Source organism: Acinonyx jubatus, chromosome D3, assembly GCF_027475565.1.
Source record: "Acinonyx jubatus isolate Ajub_Pintada_27869175 chromosome D3, VMU_Ajub_asm_v1.0, whole genome shotgun sequence".
Taxonomy (NCBI): Eukaryota; Metazoa; Chordata; class Mammalia; order Carnivora; family Felidae; genus Acinonyx; species Acinonyx jubatus.
The window spans coordinates 48,125,107-48,140,421 of NC_069392.1; the positions used below are offsets into that span (position 1 = coordinate 48,125,107).

Sequence of the window (15,315 nt, forward strand, 5' to 3'; positions counted from 1 at the left end):
TACATTTTAGTTGTGTAGATATACAAAATTTCATTTATCTGTTCATCTACTGATGGATATTTGGGGGGTTTCCACTTTTTGTCTGTTAAGAATGCTGCTGTGGGGTGCCTGGGTGACTCAGTCAGTTAAGCATCTGATTTCAGCTCAGGTCATGATCTCGTGGTTCATAGGTTCAAGCCCCATGTCGGGCTCTGCACTGTCAGCACAGAGCCTGGAGCCTGCTTCGGATTCTGTGTCTCCCTCTCTCTCTGCCCCTCCCCAACTTGCACTCTGTCTTTCTCTCTCTTAAAAATAAAAAAAATAAAAATAAGAAACAAAAGAATAATGCTGCTATGAACACCTGTGTACAAGTCTTTATGTGGACGTATGTCTTCAGTTCTGCATACTGAGGAGTGGAATTGCTGGGTTATAAGGTAACTCTGTGTTTAACATTTTAAAGAACTGCAGAGTTATATTCTAAAATGACTGCACCATTTTACAAACTGACGATTATTTTAACCATCCTAGTAGGTGTTACTTTTGTTTTTGTTTTCATTGTGGTTTTGATTTGCTTTTCCCTAATGACCAGTGATGTTGAATATCTTTTCATGTGCTTATTGACCATTTATTTATCTTCTTTCGAGAAATACTTATTCAAATTATGTGCCTATTTTTGAATGGACTGTTTTTAAAATATTTTAGTGGTTAAAAGATATTCCCCTCAGCCTGGTCATTGAATTGTCTTGGCAGTGTTGTAGAAATCAATTGACCTTAAATGTAAGGATTTCTGGACTGCCAATTCTATTCCATTGATCTACACATCTATCCTTAGGCCAGTACCACACTATTTTTATTACAGTAGCTTTGTGGTGAGTTTGAAATCAGGAAGTATAAGTCTTCCAATTTTGTTCTTCTTTTTCAAGAGCATTTTGTCTATTCTGGGTCCTTTGTACATTCATACAAATTTTAGTGTCAGTTTGTCAATTTATGCAAAGTCACTTGGGATTTTTTTTTAAATGTTTGTTTATTTCTGAGAGAGAGAACACGAGTGAGAGAGGGGCAGAGGGGGGGTGGGACGAGGATCCAAAGTGAGCTCCATGTTGACAGGGAACCCCATGTGGGTCTCAAACTCACCAACTTTGAGATATGACCTGAGCTGAATGCTCAATGGACTGAGCCACCCAGGCACCCCAAGTCATGTGAGATTTTAATTGAGATTGCATGGACTCTGTAGATTGATGCAGGGAGTACTGTCTTCTCAGTAACATTATCTTCCAGTCTGTGAATATGGTCTATCTTTCCATTTATTGTCTTTCTTGCATTTTTCAAGGATGATTTGTAGTTATCAATGTAGAAACTGTACACATCTTTTATTAAAATTCATTCCTAATTGTTTTCTTTTCGTTGTTATTGCAAATGAAATGTTTCATTAATTTCATTTTTGGATTGTTCATTGCTACTTTTTAAAAATTCAATCAAATTTTGTATATTAATCTCATATCTTGCAACATTGCTGAACTCGTTTATTAGTTCTAATAGTTTTATTTTTGGAAGAAAGGAATATGAATTCCTTAGAATTTTCTACATATAAAAGAGTACGCCTTCTGCAAATAGAAATATTTTTTTATCACTTCCTTTCTAAACTAAATGCCTTTTATTTCTTTTTCTTACCCAATTACCTTGGTTAGACTTCCATTACAATGCTGAATAGAAATGGTAAAAGTGAAAACTTTTGTTTTGTTCCTAATCTTAGGGGGAAAGCATTCAATCACCATTGACTATGGTGTTAGATGTGAATTTTTTGCAGAAACCATTTATCACATTGAGGAAGTTTGCTTTCACTTCTGGTTTGAGAGGTTTTGTTTTTGTTTTTGCTTTATTTGTTTTTAAATATGGAATGCTTCATGAATTTGCATGTTATCCTTGTGCAGGGCTATGCTAATCTTCTCTGTATCATTCCAATTTTTATATGTGTTGCCAAAATAAGCACTGGTTTGAGAGTTTTAATCGTGAAAGTGTGCTTGATTCTGTCAAATGTGTTTTCTCATCTATTGAGATGATCGTGTGGTTTTTATCTTTCTTTTATCCTACTGACATTGTGTATTGCTTTAATTATCCGATGCTTAAATAATTGTAGAATCTTGGTGTACACCCCACTTGCTCATGGTGTATAATTTATTTATATATGGCTGGATTTAATTTTCTAGCATTTTGATGAGAATTTTTGCATTTATGTTCAGAAGAGATATTGGTCTGCAGTTTTCTTTTTTTGTGATGTTTTGCCTGGTTTTGGTATTAGTATAAAACTAGCCTCATAGTATGAACTGGGAAACATTCCTTCCTGAAATTTCCATTTTTGGGGGAAGAAATTCAGGTGACTGTTATTCTTTTAAATGTGTTTTAAAATTCACCAGTGAAGACATCTGAGCCTGCGATTTTCTTTGGAGAAAGTCTGTTCAAAGTTTTTATTTCTTACTGAAGCAGTTTTGATTATTTGTTTCTTTCTAGAATTTTTTTCCCATTAGTTTAGGTTATCTAATTTGCTGCCATACAAATCTTTATAGTACTCTTTATAATGCTTTTTATTTATGTAAGATGTATATTGATACTTTATCTTTTTTAAAAAAAATTTGAATTTATTTATTTTGAGAGAGAGAGAGACAGAGAGGCAGAGAGAGAGTGAGAAAATCCCAAGCAGGCTCCAGGCTGTCAGCACAGAGCCCAATGGGAACTTGAACCCACAAACTGTGAGATTGTGACCTGAGCAGAAATCAAGAGTGGAATGCTCAACTGACTGAGCCAACCAGGTGCCCCTTGATATTTTCTCTTTTATTTTTATTTTAATAATTTGTGTCTTCTCTTTTTTTAGTGGTCAGTATAGCTAAATGTTAACTTGGGTGAATTTTTGAAAGAACGAAATTTTGTTCTGTTGGTTTTCTCTATTGTTTTTTTCTATTCTTTATTTCACTTATTTATACAGTAATCTTTATTTTTCCTTCCTCTGCTTGGTTTGGGTTGTTTATTTTTTTCCTTCTAGTTTCTTAGGTGGAAGTTTAGGTTATTGTTTTGAGATATTTACTTGTTTTTTAAATATAGGCCTTCATAGGTATAAATTTCCCCTGTAAGTACTGTTTTAGCTGCACCACACAAATTTTGGTATGTATCTCCTAACATTTAGTATTCATTTTCATTTATCTCAAAGTATTCTGTAAGTTTTATTGTGATTTTCATTTTGACCCATTGGTTATTTATTCACATACTATTTCCACATATTTGTGACTTTTCCTCATTTTCTTCTATTACTGATTTCTAATTTCATGTCATTGCCATCAGAGAACATCTTTTAGCTGACTTTCTCTTTTTAAGTTCATTGAAGCTTGTTTTATAGCCTAACATAGGGTCTATCCTGAAGAATGTTCCATGTGCTTTTGAAAAAAATGTGTAGTCTGCTCTTGTTGCATAGAATATTCTATAGATATCTATTAAGTCTAACTGGATTAAAGTACTGTTTAAGTCTCGTGTCTATGTTAATCATCTGCCCATTTTATCGTATACGTTATTGAAGTGGAATATTGAAGTCTCCAACTCTTAATCTTGATTTGTCCATTTCATCCTTCAGTTGTGTTAGTTTTTGCCTAATATATTTTGAAACATTTTTCTTTGGTGTATGTGTGTTTTAATTGTTATGTGTACTGAATTGATTGATGTGTTTGTTATTGTAAAATGTGCTTTTTTGTTTCTAGTAATGATTTTTATTGTAAAGCCTATTTTGTCTATTAATATAGCAATTCCAGGCTCCTTTTGGTTTTGGCATACATGGTATATCTTTTTCAATCTTTACTTTCAACCTCTTTATGTCTTTGAATTTCATGTGTTTCTTGTAGATAGTATACAATTAGATATTTTTTAAAAATCCATTTTCAGTTTCTGCCTTTGATCGGGGTGTCCACTTAAGTTTATTATAATATTTGATAAAGTGGGATTTATATCTATCATTTTGCTGTTTGTTTTCTACCTCTTATGTCATTTTATTACTTTATTCCTCTATTGGTTTCTTCTTTTGTGTTAAAAGATATTTTGTAGAGTATCATTTTTTCTTTCACTATACCTTTTGAATTACTTTCTTACTTATAGCCCTGAAGGTTGCATTTAACATTGACATCTTAAAATAATGTATTTTGAACTAACACCAACTTAATTTCGCAAAACATTTCTTCAATATCATGATTCCCTGTTCCTTCTTTGTATTATTATTGTCATGAAAATGACAACTTTTGGCATTTCACTCCATCAACAGTTTTACAATTATCACTTTATGATCCTGTCTTTTGAATCAAATAGGAGGAGAAAGGAGTTACAAACAGAAAAACACTTTATATTTTCCTTCATATTTACCTATGTAATTGCCTTTTTTGGTGTTGTTTATTTCTTCAAGTGGATTTGAATTACTGTCTAATGCTCTTTCATTTCAGTTCAAAGGACTCTAGCATGTCTATAGCATAGATTTGCTTAACAAATTCTGCCAGTTTTTATTTGGTATTGTCTTCATATCATCTACATTTTTGAAGGATGGTTTTCCTGGATATATAATTGTTGGCTGTCCATTTTTTTTCCTTTTCAGCACTTTGAATATGACATCCCATTGCCTTCAGACATCCATGGTTTTAATAAGTGAGTTGTTAACCCTATTGTGAATCTCTTGTCTGTGATGAGTCCCTTTTCTTTCACTGCTTTCAAAATCTCTCTCTCTTTTAATGTTTATTTATTTTTGAGAGAGAGTGAGAGACACAGAGAGAGAACAGGGGAGGGACAGAGAGACAGGGAGACACAGAATCCAAAGCAGGCTCCAGGATCTGAACTGTCAGCACAGAGCCTGATGTGGGGCTCAAACTCATAAATGGCAAGATCATAAGCTGAGCTGAATTTGGACACCCACCGACTGAGCCACCCAGGCACCCCTCAAGATCTCTTTTTGTCTTTGTCTTTGACAGTTAGTCAATACTATTTCCAGATGTGGATTTCTTTGAGGTTCTTTTACTTGGAGTTTGTTGAACTTCTTTATGTTTATATTAATAGTTTTTATTAAATTTGGGAAGCTTTTGGCCATTATTTCTTCAAATATTCTTTTGGCTTCTTCCTTTCTCTATTTTCTTCCTGGGTCTTTGTCATAGTCTGTTTAGACATAAACAAAATACCAGAGACTGGATAGCTTATAAACAATGGAAATTTATTTCTCACAGTGCTCGAGACTGGGAAGTGCAAGATCAAGGCACCAACCTTAGGTAAGCCCTGTTCCTAGCTCATTGCCAGCAACTTTTTGCTGTGTTATCACATGATGGAAAGAAAAGGACCTCTTTTATAAGAACACTAACTCCATTCATGAGGGCTCTACCTTCATGACATAGCATTTCCCAAGTCATCACTTCCTAATACTATCACATCAGGCATTAGGATTTCAACATACGAATTTTGGGAGAATACAAATGTTCAGACCACAGCAGTCTTCAATTTGATTGAATTTATGTTGATTCCTTAATGATATTCCACATGTCTTTGAGTACTGTTTTCTTCATTGTTTTACTTTCTTTCCTCAAACCTGATAATCACAATGACCTATCTTCAAGTTCATTGATTCTTTCTTCTGTTAATTCAAATTTTATGTTTAGCCTCTCTAGGAAATTTTTCATTTTATTTTAGTTTTTGACTCCAGAATTTCTATTTGATATTTTGAAGTCTTTGTCTAGTAACACCAATATCTGTTCTTCCTTAGGGATAGTTTCTATTTATTACTAGCCCCCTCCCATATATGGAATAGTTTTCCTGTTTCTTTGCATGTTTCATAGTTTTTTCTTTTTTTTTAAACTATACAGTTTAAATAATAAGAAGCTACAACTCTGGAAATCAGATTACCTACCCCCCCAAGGTTGGTTGTTGCTGTTTATTTGTTTAGTGACTTTCCCTGTATAAATCAACAAAGTGTTCATTCTTTATTATATGTGGCCACAGAATTCTTTTTCCCAGTTATCTTAGTGGTAAGCTAATGATTAGATAGAGATTTACTTAAATGTCTTGAATGAGTAAGTCTCCCAGTCTTTGCTAAAAGGTTTTTTTGGTTTTGTTTGTTTGTTTTCAGTTTGGTTTTTTTTTTGTATTTTGTTTTTTATTTTTGTTTGTTTGTTTGTTTTTGGTGGGAAAGCTTCAGTGCTCCAGCAGGCAGTTTAAAACCTGCCTTAGCCTTCACTACCCACTTGTGAAGAAACTCAAAGTCATCCAGTAGAGAATACAACCTTCTTAGGTCCTTCCTGGGCATATGCAGAGCCTTGAACCTATGTATGACCTCCTAGATCCCATGGAATGTACTGGAGCTTGTCAAAATCCTCTACAGACATCACATTTCTCAGCTTTCCTTTCGAGTTAGTCAGTCAGTCTCTTGTTAGTCCCAAATGGTATTATTGCCTCAGGAAGCTGTGATGTTAAACAATTGCCACTGATTGTTTTTGACAAATGCCTTGAGGATAGGGCTGTTCATGAGCCCTGAATCAAGTCAAATAAAGATAAGCTCTGAGAATAAACTTTTCTAGGGAACAACTGTAAGACAGATTTAACAGTGACCATTCTCTGGGAATAGAACTTGATGGGATTGCTTCAAATCTGTTTTGCCACTCTAATGGATGGATGATAGGCTGCCAGTTTTTACAATGATTGTGGTTGTGAAGCTGTTGATACTCAAGGTTACCATGGAGCTGGGGAGATGGGAATGGAGATGAGACAAGTTAAAATACCACAAAGATCACTACTGTTACCAAGATTTTCTTGTTTTTTTTCTTTAAAGAATATATTTGGAATTTTTCAAATTTTTGGTTAATTTCAAGAGCTCTGGTTGATTTTGAAAAATTTTTGCTAGTGACAGTTGTTGCTTTACAGATGAGCAGATTTTCAGAAATCCTTACTTTATTATTTTGGAAGTTCTCCCCACAGGAATTCCTTTTTAAACAGTACATGGTTTCTCTGAAGTGTGCTGCAATTCTCCTATTAAATTTTGCATGAAACTGTTTACAGCATCCTTCTCTACCGCAGATAACTCAAGTAGCCTAAGATGTTCTAGGTTATATGGCCCACGTGGCAGGGTTGAACATACCATGGCCATGTCTCCAAGCCGTTTCTTTCTCTAGCTCCAATCAGATCTAACAACTTTCAATGCCACCTGATAAATGGTTTCAAACATTATTTGCAAGTATTGAATATCTCTCCTCCATAACTCAAAGAAGTCTCTGAGAATTATACTCCTTTTCTAGTGATAGAAGTGAAAGATACAATAACTTATATTTTGCTTTGCAGGACATGTCCTAAAGTGTCCCAGACTACTAGAATCTTGGAAAGACTTTTGATTCAAGAAGCTCCTTAATCTTTGTAATGCTTATTTCCTAACCTCTGAAGCACATGCCTATTCTGGATGAATTGAAGAGTACTTCTTTTCAAGGCATCCAGGATACCTGCTACCTCTTCCTCACTGGATTTGTTATACGTGAAGTCATCAATATAGTGGGCCAATATGATATTGCTTGGAAAGTGCCAGACAGTCCAGGTTTTTGAAATATACTGTGACAGATAGCAGTAGTAATACAGATCCCTAAGGTATGACCATTAATGTGTATAGTTGTTCATTCTATTTAAATGCAAAGTAATTTTGACACTCCTTCTATAGGAAGAAACAATTGCCATGGACCCTGAGCATCCCTGCACATTCTTGCTAGGTATGCCAAGAATGTAAGACCCTGACTGCTCTTTAGCTTGGCCATTTCTGAGGATTGTGTCTGACAGATGAGGTAACATGATTTTCTTCCATTTTTATTATACTGGTAAATACCCAAAGCTCATTATTTCTCTCCTACAACACAACCCATTGTAAGTACAGGCAACCATGATCATGATGTGTCCTTTTTATCTGCCTCTGGGAAACTGAAGAAAACAAACATATAGCTCTGGTTAGTGCTTCTGTAATACAGACCTACGTCTCTGAGGCAAGAGTCTTGTGTTGTCTTTCAGCATTTTAAGTCTAAACAGAACCTAGCTTGTTCCTTGAAATTAGAGTAAATTAGAGTAAAGTCTTAGAATTTGTACAGTTTGTAAGTTTTGGCTTAGAATTTGTACAGTTTTTTTTTTTAACTTTTTAATGTTTATTTATTATTGAGAGACAGAGAGAGACAGAGCATGAGTATGGGAGGAGCAGAGAGAGGTGGAGACATAGAATCTGAAGCAGGCTCCAGGCTCTGAGCTGTCAGAACAGAGCCTGACGCGGGGCTCGAACTCACAAACCACGAGACCATGACCTGAGCTGAAGTTGGATGCCTAAGCAACTGAGCCACCCAGGCACCCTGAATTTGTACAGTTTTTAAGTTTTGCTGATGAAGACATGGGTTTCTAGAATAGAAAGGATGAGGACCCTTGTGGGCTGGGTTAGAGCATATGAAAAAACTCCCAGGATCTAGTTTGACAATTCTCTTGTTTCAGTGGTGGGTTGGGGGAAGGCCTCCCATTATAGATAGAGACCTATTAAGTAATGTTTAGAGGCTGAATAGTGAGAGGTTAGGTTGTATCTAGTCACCAGAATGGTGCCTAGCTTCATTTTCTTCCAAATAGAAGGAGAAAGAGATATTATAATGATGATGGGGCAGCCAAAGACAATGTGGCTGCTGAGCCAAAGGGGCCAAAAGCTGGAACAAGTAGTATCAACAATGATGTAGCTGAGGGGAGAAAAGCAGCAGAAGCTGCTGGAGGAAAGGATGGCTTCAGACTGCTAAGCAAGTCTTTGTGTTTATTTTCGGTTTTGAGCAGGTGATCTCTCAAGTTCAATGCACAAAGTTTGGATGTTTAAATGCACCCAGAGCTCTATATTTTCATTGCTGACGATGAGGCAGACATGGATTTGAATCATCTCTCTGTCTTTTATTATCAGGGGGAAAACAGATACTTGACTACCCTGAGTTTCTGTTATCCAAGAAATAACCAGAATTCAAGGTTATTCTCGTAGCTCTTGCCAATACTCCCCTTGATATTTTTTACTGAATTTTGTGTCATTGCTAGTGGCTTAGATATTTGTTTTGTCACTTGGAATATAGCCAGATCAAAGACACCACTCTCTGGGGTCACAAACTGGAAATAAATCATGGCTGATTGGGTGGTCTGTGTTACTAATGTAAATGCCCATGACAATCATCTGTTCTCTGACTGAAACCAAGCTGCTGATCACCCCTGCACTGCCCAGATTTCTGACTTGACAAATGGGTTTATTATCATACTGGATATGGCCACACATCAGTATCAGGAGCTGGGGTTCTCTGTCTGAAACAGAGGCTATCACTGCATGCCAGGTTTGTGGCTCCCACCAGTAGACAACTCCTTTGTGTCATGATTAAGGAGGACACACTGCAGCAGCTATGGACCCTTTCTGCTCCTGGAAGTTTGCATACACTGGACTTTTGATCTCCCTCACCCCTCTTGGGGTTACCAATGATGCCACAATAGTTTTGACAGTTTTTCAGATTATGGTGTTGTGGTCCATCCATGGTATTTGGGCCATCGAAACTAATCTGTGTCATGTTTTTTTACTTTCTGGACCTTATACAATATGTCAATGATGTTTCTTTTATCACAAAGACCACCCAGCAATGGGCCAATGATATTTGATGAGCATTTCATGCTCCCTACTATCTATAGACTTTGGGTATTATTGAACACTGAAAGAACTTCTTTCTCTAACACCATCACCCTTTCCTGGTCCACACACCTCAGTGAGAGCCCAAATGAGTCTATCTCCAGAAAAGGATCATCTCATCTTGGCTATTTCCTGGGTAATAGTCAGAGAAAAATATCTAGATATGAATACAGGATAATTAGAGGAAAGGTAAACTTATAGGTTCTCAGATTGAATGCACTAATTTTGTGGTGGTAGAGGGAGAGCAAACCCCCTGGTACTCAGGGAGGGAACAACTTAGACCCCAGAAGGTATGGAGAGCAGGGGATGATGAATTATCTTTGTCCTCTAGATTCAGCACTGCTGCCTGATTCAATTGGCAGCTATACCCGACAACCAGACCTTATGCTGAGTTTGTCTTCTCTGTTCACATGCTATAAAAATAAATGCCCTCGGGTAAACATGGCAGATCTTGACCTATTCTGCTGTATCTGATGCTGTCAGTGGAAGCTCCCAAACATGAAGATGCACAACACAACCTTGTTTCAATCTAACTGATTGATCATACACTCCTCCAGATGCCTGAGCGGACCTAGGTTATGCCACATGTGGCAATCAAGGCTTGGTGATGCTGGCCTTGTGGCTTAACAAAACCAGCATAACAGTGATTCAGATCACATTTAACAACAAATCCTGAACTGGAGTGACTGAATAATGACTCTTCAGGGTGTGTGTTTGTATGTAAAGAGAATGAGTCATGGAATGACTCTCCACTGGAGACTGGGCTTGCTTTGTGGGCCAACTTTTGTCCCGGCAATTATTGGAAGTCTCACAGAAATCTTTCTATCACATTCTGTTGATTAAGACAGTCATCAATGTATCCACATTCAAGGGCCAATGTCACTCTAAGAAGTACATGAGGGATGAAATACATATTGAGGTAGTCATCTTTGGAAAATTTAATCGGTTATGCTTCATTATGATGGTATTTTACTTTCATATCTATTGAAACAGGCTTCAGGGATTCCTCCACATCCAACTATAATGAATCCACTTGTTTAAAATCTGATTGTATTTAGATATTGTTGCGCTATTTATTCACATCTCGTAAATTGCTGTTATCACAATCAGCCTTGGTTTTGTGTGAGTAAAGTGTTTTCATTATTAAATTCCACTCTTTGAATTGTACACTCCATATGAAAAGAATTTTGTTTTGTTCTTGGCTATACACCCAGAATCTAGAATGCTGCCAGTTGTGAACTAGGTACTCAATAAATATTTGCTGAATGAAGAAAACCCAAAGGACTTATGTCAACTTCCCATAAGTAGTTGACAGGCAAGGTCCATAATCTGCTAGGCAAAACTGAGGATGGTTTACAAGGGCCATTACTGGGTCAAAAAAGACAGAGGGTCAAGTAAGAAATTACCAAAGCTCAAAGCACAAATTACCCTAGAGTTTGGGGTCATTAAACTCTGCAGAAAAGGTTCTGCTTCCCTTGGAACTGTTTTATTTGTCTCTCCATATGTGCAGCAGTATTATTTATTTGTAAAACGCCAGTGTCTAACTGATACATGGCCAATGAAATGTCTATCCTCTTACTGGCACCTTAAATATATGTAAATAATCACATATTCACATGCTTATATATAGTTATCCTAGAAACCCTATAGATAGAAATTAACAGCTTCATTTTAGATGATTTACCTATTCAACATCATTAGATGAAGTGGCACAGATTTGATTTAGGCTTCTTTGTTGGTTTTTCTTCTTTAGCTCCATTGTTTTGACCAATATTTCAACTACCTACTCTGATTTACTGCAGGTTTGAAAAACAAAGACAAAACACATTTACATCCGATGTTTACCCACAGGCAACCATCCACACAGACTGATTTTAGTTAGTTGTATTTGGATGCTTATCCTAACAAAAAATACTTCTCCCATTGGGTTATTGATTATGACAACAGCTATAATTTCCATAGTTTGGTAGTAGCTAACATTTATTTAAATTTTACCATATGCTAAACTATTTCCTGAATGTTTATATTTTGAAACATGTATTTTTCTAACATGGGGCAGCACTTCATATTTTTCATTCAATAATTAGGGACAAAGTTTAAAGTGCAAGTATCTCTTGCAAAAATAATCAATCAATTCAGTGTCACATTAAATCTTTCTTGTTTATCAGCTTCATAGAAAGCTGAGATCCCAGGTCAAATGTTTCTTTTTCTTCACTGAATTCGGTGCACCTGTGAGGAGTTCATTTTCAGAACTGATAGCTTTTATAGCCTGCTTCATTTATTCGAGATTTACTGTATTACTGTCTTCTATATGGGTGTTCATTACAGAGAATTTTCTATTAAAGACAACAGATTTTTTTCTTTTGTCCCAAATGTGAGTAACAAAAGTGTTTACATATTTGTCTGAAAATATGTTTTTTTAAATTTTCTTATTTTCATCTAGGAGGCAACTTACACAAAATGTAAATAAAAAAATAAAATCTGGAACAGAACAATAGAAATCAGAATACAAAGTAGTGAACAGTTAAGAAAGTTGATGTAAAAAAAATACATCTCTTTGGCTCTACTTATCCTGATGGTCAAAGTAAAGGGAAAGACATTCATTTAATTTACATTGGCAAAAACACATTAGCTTTTTATGGGGAACAAATAATTTCCTGGCACTAATCTTTAAAATAAATTTCTATCACAGAAATGCTAGAACAGAGTAAATTGTGAGAACAGAGTAAATTAATGACCAATATCCTCAACAACGGATCTCATCACACCCAGTTGAGGTTTTAAAATGGTTTTTCTTATGTGTTCCTTATACATCCCTTAATTAACCAGACTTTATAACACTAACATGCAACTCGGTTAAAGACATTGTTAAAAGACCCAATACTACTGATTCAGTGTCCACAGGATTTATCAAACTGTTTACCGATGTTTTTAAAGAAATGAGATGCTACTCCTAAAGGTGATTAGTGGATACAAATTTATGTCTTGCCCATGGCTGGGGCTTTGTCATCTAGGTGTTTACTTCTCTCCCCAGAGACTTGAGGGATTTGGTAAAAACAACAAACAGAGTTGTTTTTTTTAAAACGTGATTGAGATTACTTTAATTTTCACTTCCAAAATTAAATTTGTTCTCATTCCTTTCAAAACACAACTTATCTTTGGGAAGAAGTGTTGATGGATCAATCCATTTGACAAAGAAAGAAATCCTGAAGAAACAAATTAGCCATGACCCAGTCAAACAATAGAACATTCTCACTATCCCCAATCCCCCCACCCTGGTTGTCCTTTTTAGTCCTCATTCTCTCCTTACCCAAAGATAACCACCATCCTGACTTTAAATACCATAACTTAGTTTTGCCTACTTTTCAACTTTTTATAAAAGGAGTCATACATTTTGTATTCTTTTTGCATCTGGCTTCTTTTGCCCAATGTCATATTTGTGATTCTCATACCCAAGTTCATGTTGTGGTGTGTAGCAGGGATTCATCAATTTTTATTTCTGGATAACATTTCATTGTAGAAATATACCACACCTTGTTTTACACAATTTAAGTACTAACGAACATGTGGGGTTTTCTAGTTTGGGGCTGTTATAAATAACACACTGGACATTCTTGGACAAGTCTTTCAGTGCCCTTGTAGGAGAGAGATTGCTGGATCACTGGAGATGTAGATGTTTAATTTTGATAGATACTTCCGGTTTCCCAGTCAGGATTAATTTATACTCCTATCTGCAGGATATGAGGATTCCAGTTGTTCATTGTCCTTAACGCTGGTTCTGTCGGTCTTTTTTTATTTTTTATTTTTTTAATGTTTTATTTTATTTTTCAGAGAGAGAGAGAGGGAGAGGGAGAGAGAGAGAGAGAGAGAGAGAGAGAGAGAGAGAGTGTGTGAGCGGGGGAGGGGCAGAGAGAGAGGGAGACAGAATCCGAAGCAGGCTCCAGGCTCGGAGCTGTCAGCACAGAGCCCGACATGGGGCTCAAACCCAGGAACTGTGAGATCATGACCTGAGCCGAAGTTGGACGTTTAACTGCCTGAGCTACCCAGGCACCCCTCTGTCAGTCTTTAATTGGGGTCATTCTGGTGGTTGTGTAGTAGTATCTTACTGTGGCTTGAATTTGCATTTGCCTAGTGACAAACGAGGTTGGTCGCTTTATCACAGGCTTGTTGACCGTTTGTGATCCTTTTCGGTGAGGTTTTTTGCCAATTTTTCTATTAGCTTGTATGTCCGTTTCTTCAATAGATTTAAAATTTGTAGTATGTTATGGGTATGACCCTTACTTTTTCAGTCTCTTAATTTTTTTATGAATAGAAGCATTTAATTTTAATTTTACTGAAACTTAATACATCAGTCTTTTCCTTAAGTTAGTGTCTTTTCCTACCTCAAGTCATGAAGATGTTCTTTGTTTTCCTCTAGAAGCCTTAAGATTTTACTTTTTACATTTAGATCCACATAGAATCCTGTCACCAGAACAGCAGTGAAATAGTAGACATACTAACAGTAATAGTCCCTGCCATTTGTGTGTTTCACCAGATTTCCTTAAAGGAGTTCCCATTTGTAGGCTGTATGAAAGCCTCAAAATCTGTATATATAGCCTAAATGTAAAAACTCCAATTCCATGAGAAAGAAATCAAGTGAATAAAAGTTAAAAAAAAAAAAAAAGCAGTAACGTTTAGTGGGAATTCTAAAGCAGCACATCAATAAAATATAAAAATATCAAAGTACAAAAATAATGCACTGAGAACTCAGAATAGAAGAAAATGGATCAAAAAGATTAGCAACAATAGGGGCTGACAAATGAAATTGTTAATGTACTGCTTCAATCTGCAAAGTATTGTTGAAAGGCAAGCAAGAAAGAACAGGAAAAATTGTTGAAAGTCAGGGACATAAATAATTCTAGTGTTATCACTTTATAGGTTAGGATTCTAAGTTCACACTCAAGGGGCTTCTTATTTTCTTGTTATTACTTTGTTTTCACTCAGGTAAGCTCTTATCCAGATGGGGAGATGGTGTTTTTGTTATATCATCTATTGTCAATATGACAAAATGGAAAGCTTGTGTTTTATCCTGCTGGTTAAATCTGAATATTGCTTTTTCATTAAATTATTTTTTATATCAGGCCTCTATTTAAGTGCACAGACATCAATGAAATAAGTAGCTTCAAATAAAAAAAGAAGAAAGAAAAGAAATACAGCGTAATTTAATATCACTCTCACTGTCATTCACTAATATCTCTCTAAGTAAGCATGAAAACCATTTCCTTTGGAGTAGCAAGAAGAAACTTGTGATGATCTTTCGGAATCAGAGCAAGTACTCCATGTGACTGACTACTTACTTCTTCTCCCCACTTATTTTTTTTTTCCTTAGATAAGTTTAATATCCCCTGAACTCTGGGTATCTTTGTGTTGTTGTTGCAAAACTAGTTATCTTTTCAATTAAAATTATTTTAGCAACACTGCAAAAGTTGGAGCCTATCATCCTTACTACAGACTAACCTATAAAACAATGCTTAAAAACAATTTCCTGAAGATTTAAAGCAGGGAGTTAAAGTTACCTCACCTCAGCTTTTTTTGCCATTTAGCTGATTTGATGATGGTGGTCCTACAGAGAGGTTGTTGAC

At 35.9% G+C, this 15,315-nt stretch overlaps 1 non-coding gene across 1 annotated transcript; it reads right to left on the minus strand.

Moving 5' to 3' along the window:
- Positions 1-1,865: 1,865 nt before the first annotated feature.
- LOC113602382 (U6 spliceosomal RNA) lies at positions 1,866-1,969 on the minus strand. The gene has a single exon (XR_003423809.1). It is a non-coding gene; the product is annotated as a U6 spliceosomal RNA (small nuclear RNA).
- Between the last annotated feature and the right edge of the window lie 13,346 nt (positions 1,970-15,315).